The 12,040-nt window shown below is 38.4% G+C and overlaps 1 non-coding gene across 1 annotated transcript; it reads left to right on the top strand.

Annotated features, from left to right (window-relative positions):
- The first annotated feature begins 534 nt into the window (after positions 1–534).
- On the top strand, positions 535–641 carry Gm23503. Its single transcript, XR_003954268.1, has one exon. It is a non-coding gene; the product is annotated as a U6 spliceosomal RNA (small nuclear RNA).
- The last annotated feature ends 11,399 nt before the right edge of the window (positions 642–12,040 follow it).

The following is a 12,040-nucleotide window of genomic DNA, read 5'->3' as shown; positions in this document are numbered from 1 at the left end:
ACTCTGTCTAAATTCTAAGTTAGGTCCCAGTTATTTGTGGAATGATCCAGAGTATGCAGGCACCTTTAGCTCAGGTTTAATTTAATTAATAATTTCTAGCCAATGAATGAGAAATAAAGACTTTCAGAGGTTAATTAATCGGTCACAGTGGGGTGAATACTACAGAGAGAATTAGAATTTAAATCTAGGCCAATGAAGATTTACAATGTCCCCTTTTAGACATAATGTATACTGCCTTCATGAGCATGCTTACATTTCAAATGTGATGATATAGAAATAATTAGTTTCTCCTGGCTCTTTTGATTGTAGCTGTATTTTATTTCAGCTTACCAGAAAAAAAATCTCTGTAGAAAACTGTCCAACTTTTTACTTTAGGTGTCATCTTTTGAACATCTACTTCAGTGGCTCTCAACCTTCCTATTTCTGTCACACTTTATCACAGTTCCTCAGTTATAGTGACCCCCCATCCATACATTTATTTTTGTTGGCTACTTCATAACCCGTAATTTTGTTACTTTTAAGAATGATAATGTGGTGCTCGCTTTGGCAGCACATATACTAAAATTGGAACAATAGAGAGAAGATTAGCATGGCTACTGCTCAAGGATGACACACAAATTCGTGAAGCATTCCATATTTTTAAATATAAGAGAACACTGCTAAAGACATAGAAGTCCTTAAAGACATAAAGGAAAACACAACCAAACAGGTGATGGAATTGCACAAAACCATACAAGATCTAAAAGGGGAAGTAGACACAACAAAGAAAACCCAAAGTGAGACAATGCAGGAGATAGAAACCCTAGGAAAGAAATCTGGAACCATAGATGTGAGCATCAGTAACAGAATACAAGAGATGAAAAAGAGAATCTCAGGTGCAGAAGATTCCATAGAGAACATCGGCACAACAATCAAAGAAAATGCAAAATGCAAAAAGATCCTAACCCAAAACATCCAGGAAGTCCAGGACACAATGAGAAGACCAAGCCTACAGATAATAGGAGTTGATGAGAATGAAGATTCTCAACTTAAAGGCCAGCAAATATCTTCAACAAAATTATAGAAGAAAACTTCCCAAACCTAAAGAAAGAGATGCCCATGATCATACAAGAAGCCTACAGAACTCCAAATAGACTGGACGAGAAAAGAAATACCTCCCGACACATAATAATCAGAACAACAAATGCACTAAATAAAGATAGAATATTAAAAGCAGTAAGGGAGAAAGGTCAAGTAACATATAAAGGCAGGCCTACACCAGACTTCTCACCAGAGACTATGAAAGCCAGAAGAGCCTGGACAGATGTTATACAGACACTAAGAGAACACAAATGCCAGCCCAGGCTACTATACCCAGCAAAACCCTCAATTACCGTAGATGGAGAAACCAAACTATTCCATGATAAAACCAAATTCACACAATATCTTTCAATGAATCCAGCCCTTCAAAGAATGATAAAGGGTAAACATCAACACAAGGACTGAAACTACACCCTAGAAAAAGCAAGAAAGTAATCCTTCAACAAACCTAAAAAAAGACAGCTGCAAAAACAGAATCCCAACTTTAACAACAAAAATAACAGGAAGCAACAATTACTTTTCTTTAAATTCTCTTAAGATCAATGGACTCAATTCCCCAATAAAAAGACATAAACTAATAGACTGGCTACACAAACATGAACCAAAATTTTGTTGCTTACAGGAAACCCACCTCAGGGAAAAGGACAGACACTACCTCAGAGCGAAAGGCTGGAAAACAATTTTCTAAGCAAAAGGTCCGAAGAAACAAGCTGGAGTAGCCATTCTTTTTTTTTTTTTTTAAATTGGGTATTTTCTTCATTTACATTTCCAACGCTACCCCATAAGTCCCCCAAACCCTCCACTCCCATTCCCTTCCCCGCCCACTCCCACTTCTTGGCCATGGTGTTCCCCTGTACTGAGGCATATAAAGTTTGCAATACCAATGGGCCTCTCTTTCCACTGATGGCCGACTAGGTCATCTTCTGGTACATATGCAGCTAGAGACACTAGCTCCGGGGGGTACTGGTTAGTTCATATTGTTGTTCCACCTATAGGGTTGCAGACCCCTTTAGCTCCTTGGGTACTTTCTCTAGCTCCTCCATTGGGGGCCCTGTGATCCATCCAATAGCTGACTGTGAGCATCCACTCTGTGTTTGCTAGGACCTGGCATAGATTCACAAGAGACAGCTATATCAGGGTCCTTTCAACAAAATCTTGCTAGTGTATGCAATGGTGTCAGCATTTGGAGGCTGATTATGGGATGGATCTCCGTGTATGGCAGTCTCTAGATGGTCCATCCTTTTGCCTCAGCTCCAAACTTTGTCTCTGTAACTCCTTCCATGGGTGTTTTCTTCCCAATTCTAAGAAGGGGCAAAGTGTCCACACGTTGGTCTTCGTTCTTCTTGAGTTTCATGTGTTTAGCAAATTGTATGTTGTATCTTGTATCTTGGGTATTATGAGTTTCTGGGCTAATATCAACTTATCAGTGAGTACATATCATGTGAGTTCTTTTGTGATTGGGTTACCTCACTCAGGATGATGCCCTCCTGGTCCATCCATTTGGCTAGGAATTTCATAAATTCATTCTTTATGATAGCTGAGTAGTACTCCATTGTGTAAATGTACCACATTTTCTGTATCCATCCCTCTGTTGAGGGGCATCTGGGTCTTATATTGAATAAAGTTGACTTCCAACCCAAAGTTATCAAAAAAGACAAGGAGGGGCACTTCATACTCATCAAAGGTAAAAATCTATCAAATCTCTCAATTCTGAATGTCTATGCTCCAAATACAGGGCAGCCACATTCATTAAAGAAACTTTAGTAAAGCCCAAAGCACACATTGCACCTCACACAATAATAGTGGGAGACTTTAACACCCCACTATCACAAATGGACAGATCCTGGAAACAGAAACTAAACCGAGTCACATGGACACTAACAGAAGTTCTGAAACAAATGGATTTTTTTTTTTTTTTTTTTTTTTCCATTTTTTATTAGGTATTTAGCTCATTTACATTTCCAATGCTATACCAAAAGTCCCCCTTACCCACCCACCCCCACTCCCCTACCCACCCACTCCCCCCCTTTGGCCCTGGCGTTCCCCTGTACCGGGGCACACAAAGTCTGCATGTCCAATGGGCCTCTCTTTCCAGTGATGGCCGACTAGGCCATCTTTTGATACATATGCAGCTAGAGTCAAGAGCTCAGGGGTACTGGTTAGTTCATAATGTTGTTCCACCTATAGGGTTGCAGATCCCTTTAGCTCCTTGGGTACTTTCTCTAGCTCCTCCATTGGGAGCCCTGTGATCCATCCATTAGCTGACTGTGAGCATCCACTTCTGTGTGAAACAAATGGATTTAATTGATATCTACAGAATATTTTATCCTAAACCAAAAGGATATAACTTCTTCTCAGTGCCACATGGTACCTCCTCCAAAATTGACCATATAATTGGTCACAAAACAGGACACAACAGATACATAAATATTGAAATTATCCCATGCATCCTATTTGATCACCACAGACTAAGGCTGATCTTTGATAACAACATAAATAATAGAAAGCCAACATTCACTTGGAAACTGAACAACACTCTACTCAATGATTCCTTGGTCAAGGATGAAATAAAGAAAGAAATTAAAGACTATTTAGAGTTTAAAGAAAATGAAGCCACAATATACCCAAACTTATGGGACACAATGAATGCAGTCTTAAGAGGAAAACTCATAGCTCTGAGTGCCTCCAAAAAGAAACTAGAGAGAGCATACACTAGCAGACTGACAGCACACCTAGAAGCTCTAGAACTAAAGGAAACAAATTCACCCAAGAGGAGTATATGACAGGAAATAATCAAACTCAGGGCCGAAAACAACCAAGTGGAAACAAAAAGAACTATTCAAAGAATCAACCAAACCAGGATCTAGTTCTTTGAGAAAATCAACAAGATAGATAAACCCTTAGCCAGACTAACTAGAGGGCACAGGGACAGTATCCTAATTAACAAAATCAAAAATGAAAAAAAGAGACATAACAACAGAACCTGAGAAAATCCAAAACATCATCAGATCCTACTAAAAAAGGCTATACTCAACAAAACTATAAAACCTGGATGAAATGGACAACTTCCTAGACAGATACCAGGCACCAAAGTTAAATCAGGATCAGATTAACGATCTAAACAGTCCCATTTCCCCTAAAGAAATAGAAGCAGTCATCAATAGTCTCCCAACCAAAAAAAGTCCAGGACCAGATGGGTTTAGTGCAGAGTTCTATAAGGCCTTCAAAGAAGATCTAATTCCAACACTTCTCAAACTATTTCACAAAATAGAAACAGAAGGTACCCTACACAATTCATTCTATGAAGCCATAATTACTCTGATATCTAAACCACACAAGGATCCAGCAAAGAAAGAGGACTTCAGACCAATTTCCCTTATGAATATCAATGCAAAAATACTCAATAAAATCCCCGCAAACCAAATCCAAGAACACATCAAAATGATCATCCATCATGACCAAGTAGGCTTCATCCCAGAGATGCAGGGATAGTTTAATATACGGAAAACCATCAACTTAATCCACTATATAAACAAGCTTAGAGACAAAAAACACATGACCATCTAGTTAGATGATGAGAAAGCATTTGACAAAATCCAACACCCCTTCATTATAAAAGTTTTGGAAAGATCAGAAGTTCAAGGCCCAAACATAAACATAATAAAAGCAATCTACAGCAAACCAGTAGCCAACATTGAATTAAATGGAGAGAAACTCAAAGCAATCCCACTAAAATCAGGGACTACACAAGGATGCCCACTTTCTCCCTACCTATTTAATATAGTACTTGAAGTTCTAGCCAGAGCAAATCGACAGCAAAAGGACATTAAGGGGATACAAATTGGAAAGGGTGAAGTCAAAATATCACTATTTGCAGATGATATGGTAGTATATATAAGTGACCCTAAAAATTCCACCAGAGAACTCCTAAACCTGATAAACAGCTTTGGTGAAGTAGCTGGATATAAAATTAAGTCAAACAAGTCAATGGCCTTTCTGTACACAAAGGATAAATGGACTGAGAAAGAAATTAGGGAAACAACACCCTTCACAATAGTCACAAATAATATAAAATATCTTGGTGTGACTCTAACTAAGGAAGTGAAAGATCTGTATGATAAGAACTTCAAGTCTCTGAAGAAAGAAATTGAAGAAAATCTCAGAAGATGGAAAGATCTCCCATGCTCATGGATCAGCAGGATTAATATAGTAAAAATGCTATTCTGCTGAAAGCAATCTACAGATTCAATGCAATTTCCATCAAAATTCCATCTCAATTCTTCACTGAGATGGAAAGGGCAATTTGCAAATTCATCTGGAAAAATAAAAAACCTAGGATAGCAAAAACTATTCTCAACATCAAAAGAACCTCTGACGGAATTACCATGCCTGACATTAAGTTCTACTACAGAGCAATTGTGATAAAAACTGCAAGGTCCTGGTAGAGTAACAGGTAGATCAAAGGAATAGAATTGAAGACTCAGAAATGAATTCACACAGCTATGGTCACTTGATCTTTGACAAGGGAGCTAAAACCATCCAGTGGAAAAAAAGTCAGCATTTTCAACAAATGATGCTGCACAACTGGCGGTTATCATGTAGAAGAATGTGAATTGATCCATTCTTATCTCCTTGTACAAAACTCAAGTCTAAGTGGATCAAAGACCTCTACATAAGACCAGAGACACTGAAATTAATAGAGGAGAAATTAGGGAAAAGCCTCGAAGATATGGGTACAGGGGAAAAAATTCCTAAACAGAATAGCAGAAGCTTGCACTGTAAGATCAAAAACTCACAAATGGGACCTCATAAAATTGCAAAGCTTCTGTAATGCAAAAAACACTGTAAATAAGGCAAAAAGGCCACCAACATATTTGGAAAAGATTTTTACCAATCCTAAATCTGATAGGCGATATAATATCCAGTATATACAAAGAGCTCAAAAAGCTGGACTCCAGAAATTCAAATAACCCTATTAAAAACTGGACTTCAGGGCTAAACAAAGAATTCTCACCTGAGGAATACCGAATGGCTGAGAAGCACCTGAAATGTTCAACATCCTTAATCATCAGGGAAATGTAAATCAAAACAACCCTGAGATTCTACCTCACACCAGTCAGAATGGCTAAGATCAAAAATTCAGGTGACTGCAGATGCTGGTGAGGATGTGGAGAAAGAGCAACACTCCTCCACTGCTGGTGGGATTGCAAGCTTGTACAACCACTCTGGAAGTCAGTCTGAGGGTTCCTCAGAAAATTGGACATAATACTCCCGGAGGATCCAGCAATACCTCTCCTGGGCATATACCCAGAAGAACTTACAACTGGAAATAACACATGCTCCACTATGTTCATAGCAGCCTTATTTATAATAGCCAGAAGCTGGAAAGAACCCAGATGTCCCTCAACAGAAGAATGGATACAGTACTCCATTTACACAATGGAGTACTACTCAGCTACTAAAAACAATGGATTTATGAAATTCTTGGACAAATGGATGTATCAGAAAGTTATCATCCTTAGTGAGGTAACACAATCACAAAAGAAGTCATTAGATATTCACTCACTGATAAGTGGATATTAGCCCAGAAATATAGAATACCCAAGATACAATTTGCAAAACACAAGAAAATCAAGAAGAGGGAAGACTAATGGGTGGGTACTTCATTCCTCCTTAGAATAGGGAACAAAATATCCATGAAAGGAGTTACAGAGACAAAGTTTGGAGCAAAGACAAAAGGATGGACTATTCAGAGACTATCTTACCCAGGGATCTATCCCATAATCAGCCACTAAACCCAAACACTATTGCATATGCCAGAAAGATTTTGCTGAAAGGACACTGATATAGCTGTCTCTTGTGAGGCTATGCCAGTGCCTGGCAAATATAGAAGTGGATGCTCATAGTCATCTATAAGATGGAACACAGGGCCCCCAATGCAGAAGCTAGAGAAAGCACCCAAGGAGCTGAAGGGGTCTGCAATCCTATAGGTGGAACAACAATATGAACTAACCAGTACCCCCAGAGCTTGTATCTCTAGCTGCATATGTAGCAGAAGATGGCCTAGTCTGCCATCATTGGGAAGAGAGGCCCTTTGGTATTGCAAACTTTATATGCCCCAGTACAAGGAAATGCCAGGGCCAAGAAGTGGGAGTGGATGGGTAGGGGAGCAGGGCAGAGGGAGGGTATAGGGAACTTTCGGAATAACATTTGAAATGTATATAAAGAAAATATCTAATAGAAAAAGAATGATAATGTGAATACATGGTGTGCAGGGTATCTGATCTGCACCCTGAGAAAGGGTAGTTCTACTCCCAGGAGTAGTGACCCACAGGATGAGAACCACTGGTGTACTACATAGAAAGAAAGTATTTGATGGCTCCCTCTGATCCCAGTCTTTTCAAACTGATCCTCATTTTAAAGTTATAAACTTGAGACAAAAGTTTCATCATAAAAGCTTGTTGTATTGCAACCCATAGGAAGAACAACAATATCAACCAACCAGATACCCTAGAGCTCCCAGGGACTAAACCACCAACCAAAGAATACACATTGATGGACCCATGGCTCCAGCCACTTATGTAGCCTTTTCTGTCATCAATAGTAGGAGAGACCCTTGATCCTGTGAAGGCTCAATGCCCTAGTGTAGGGAAATGCCAGGGCAATGAGTTAGAGGTGGGTGGGTGGGTAGGTAGGAGGGGGAGCACCCTCATAGAAGCAGGAGGAGGGGGAATGGGATAGGAGGTTTCAGGAGGAGAAATCAGGAAAGGGGATAACATTTGAAATGTAAATAAAGAAAATATCCAATTTAAAAAAAAGAAAAAAGATTTAAAATAGCTTATTGTAAAATTAATTGAGATAAAATTTCAGAAATGTAGAAGTTACAAAATATGCTATCCAGCTATGAATATTATTTCTTTTCTCTCATTAAATGTGTACTAAATGCCATGAAACAGAAGCAATTTGAAAATCTTTTGCTAAGAAGTGCATTTGATAAATATGTAAGTTTAACACATTGAAATATTCTGTCATGCCTAGAGAATGGGACAGACATTAAAGGAATTTATATTGTTATTCATATATTAGCTGGTTGAGCACCTGAAAAATTTAATATTTTGTAATACATTTTAATAGAATATCAATTTGTATATGTGCAATTTATATATGTACATCTGGCCCTTGTTCTCCAATACAGAAGTGTACATGTTCACATATGAGTATATATATATATATATATATATATATATATATATATATACACACACACACACACACATGACATGAATTAGCTACATATCAAATGCCATAATAAGTAAAGAATAGAGAGAACTTTATCATATGGACATGATTTTGCTACCTTCTCCACAAAGATTTCATTTTTTTTCTTTCTTTGAAAGTACGAATCATATTTTAACAATGTCTTATCAGAGTATACATCTTACCATGTGTGCATATGGACTCTAAATGTATTTAGCTATCTTTAATTAATGTTGGCAATTGAGACACCATAGAATTATAGAATGATTTCCAACTTAACACATGCTCATTTTTCATTGCATATAGACAAAGTTTAAAAAGTGGTCTGGAAATTCACTGAGCGTGCCTTCTTCTGTATTCCTTGCCTGCCTTAGTTCTGTATCTCAAGTCAGGCTATAAGGAAATAATATTAAGTAATGAAATGACTAATCTTGCTTGTCAACTTGGTTGGGTTCTCTAAGAGACTACTGAAGTACACCTCTGGGTATATTTCCAAAGACATATGGTAGTGAGGGAGGAACTTAATGAGAAAAATCTATCCTGAGTGTGGAGTGAAGAAATAAAAATGTGGACGAAGCCATGAAGCATGTGGGTGCTCCATTTCTCCTGAGCAAGCACGACCATTGCTGATGCTCTAGGCTGTGGACACCAAACATGGCCTTCTTCAGCTTCCATCACAGTGTCCCATGTCACAAGCTCTTATCCTTGGCTTGTACGTGTGCCACTGGTTCTCCTTTGCACAGAGTATGCAACTACTTGGTAAAGCTGAGTCTCCAGAATTCAAATGACTATTTCTGGATCATAGAAGTTAATATTTTATCATTTTGCATCATTTTGCATTATCATTTTCAAGAACACAAAACGTTTTCTTACCAAGTTTTACTATCATAGGAATTTATTTTCAACTGAGGGAAAAGGCTGGACCTGGAGCCTGACTTAACTAAGATAAACTGAGAATCCAGGAACTTGACAGTTCCCAACCCCCTGAAAAGACCCATTTCTTGTACAATAATAAATGTTTCCTCTCCTAACAGGACAAACCACATAAACAACCTCAGGTGTTATATTAGAAGAATATATTCAATTCCAAAATAACTCAAGTGGTGCCCTAGGCAACAAAAAGCACAGCCTGGAGGAAGAAAACAAGAACTAAACTAAGACATAATATAGATTTGGATTTTGTAAAATCAGAGTTAAAATTACTCTAGCTATAGACTAAGGGATTTTTAAAAGTACTATTATTCTCTCATTATATCCCAGCTGCAATTCCCACCTCTGTTCACTACTCTCAGACTTTTCCTACCCACACCCACACCCCGCAAGTCCACTTATCTATTTTCCTAAAAAAAAAACAAAAAAACAAAAAAACAAAACCAGGCCTCCAGTGCTTATTTGATTCCTTTGTGTCATGTTCTCATGGTGTCTTTTACCCATCTGTCTCCTTCAGGTTTTCATCCCTTCTTTTGTGGGGTTCACCTGTTGTTTGGCTATAGTTCTCTGTGTCTTCTCCCTCTGATGACACAGAATATAGCAGAAAATTATTAGGAATGCTTTTATTTTTCTTTTGGTATTTGTGTTTGGTTCTATTCTGGGTTTCTGCGCTACCCCAGTTCTGGTTCTTAGTCATCCAGGCAGTGTTGGGCATGGCCTCCCTTACTTGGCCTGGGTGGGCCTCATGTTGGATCAGTCATTTCTTGGCCACCCCCACAAGTTCTGTAACAACTTTATCCCAATACATCTTCTAGGCAAGAAAGGCTATAGATCAAAGATTTTGTGACTGGGTTGATTGATGTTCCAGTCTCACTGCTAGGAGCTTTGCCTGGTTATAGAGGATGACCAGGTGGCTTCTGTGTTATTGATTACTAGACACTTCTGTAGGGTCAGTCTCATAGATTTCAAGGAGTTACCATTGCACCAGGATTCAACATTGTCGCCAAATGCTCCCAGATATCCCCCAATTTGTTGTTGTTTTTTTCCCTGTAGTCTCTTCTTTTACCCCTCCCACCCCTACTTGGTCTCTTTTGTTTTCATCCAAACCTGTACCCAATATATCTGTGTACTGGCTAGTTTTGTGTCAACTTGACACAGGCTGGAGTTATCACAGAGAAAGGAGCTTTAGCTGGGGAAATGCCTCCATGAGATCCAGCTGTGGGGCATTTTCTCAATTAGTGATCAAGGTGGGAGGGTCCCTTGTGGGTGGTACCATCTCTGGGCTGGTCATCTTAGGTTCTATAAGAAAGCAAGCTGAGCAAGCCAGGGGAAGCAAGCCAGGAAAGAACATCCCTCCATGGCCTCTGCATCATCTCCTGCTTTCTGACCTGCTTGAGTTCCAGTTCTGACTTCCTTGGTGATGAACAGCAGTATGGAAGTGTAAGCTGAATAAACCCTTCCTCCCCAACTTGCTTCTTGGTCATGATGTTTGTGCAGGAATAGAGACCCTGACTAAGACAACCTGCAACATCTTTTCATTTCCCTTTTCAGGGAGATTCATACAACCCTCTTGGAGCCCTCATTGCTACTTAGCTCTTCTGTGTCTGTAGATGGTAATATGATTATCTATTATTTAACAGCTAAATGAGTACATAACATACCTTTCTGCATTTCCTCACTCAGACTGATAAATTCTACTTTCATTCATTTCCATGGAAATTTCATGATTATGCTGAAGAAAAACTTGGATGGCATGCAAGGACACATGATTATTGTGACAACAGAGATAGAAATATAAGAATCATTTCTAAGGAAAATTTATGCATATATTAAAAATAAATGAGGACTGTCTTTCAAAATCTTACTCATACTCTCGTTATAGAAAATATATAACCACAGTTGTTGAAGATACACCATGGAAATTACTAAACTTAAAATGCAAGAAAAAATAGAATTAGAAGAGTTTACTGCTGTTACAAAAGGCATAATGGAAAAGAGAAGATTAAAATGAAGGGGGCAGAAGAAACATTTGAGATTTTTCTACACCTCAGGACAGATACTGAACTACAGATCCAGTAAATTTAGACTACACTAATATAGGATTTAAAAACAGCACAAATGTGTGTACAAATATGAGCAACCAAATTCAAAGTCAAAAGATGAGAGAAGAAAACCAACCAAAGGAATTGCATTACACTCATCATCTGAAATCAAATAAGAGAAGAAAAAATGAGTCAATTGTTCAAGTGCTTCGTAGGGAAAAAATATTGTTTTGAATTCTATATACCCTGAAGCTACCATCCAAAAGTATGGAAGAAATGACCATTTTCTGAAAGAATGTACCAGAATTGTTTGGCAATTATTGCTCTTTCTGAAAAGTCCTTTAGAGAAAATCAATGTAGCTCACAAACTGGGAATTATATGAACAAAATATGAGTACTAATGGCTGGAGAGATGATCAGTTAAATATGAGTACTACCCTTGTAGATTATGAAAATCAGTTTTTAACACCCCAGTTGGGACTAAATCAAGCATGCAGTTAGTAAGACCCCTAGATATGAGAGCAAGAGAACCTGAGACCTGCATTTGAGTTCTCAGAACTCATGTAAAAATTGAACATTTTCATTTGTGCTGGAGGCAACAGAATGATGCTGTTGTTTCTCTGGTCACCTCACCCACCTGGTAATAATGCTAAGAAAATAGTTCTCTTGTGCACTGGTGGGGATTAAATAAAATGGTCGTTTTATGCTCTCAAAGGAGTGTAAGATGCATA

Source organism: Mus musculus, chromosome 2 (assembly GCF_000001635.26).
Source record: "Mus musculus strain C57BL/6J chromosome 2, GRCm38.p6 C57BL/6J".
NCBI lineage: Eukaryota > Metazoa > Chordata > Mammalia > Rodentia > Muridae > Mus > Mus musculus.
Note: the sequence above shows the minus strand (reverse complement) of the source record. Positions and strands in the feature narration are given on the sequence as shown.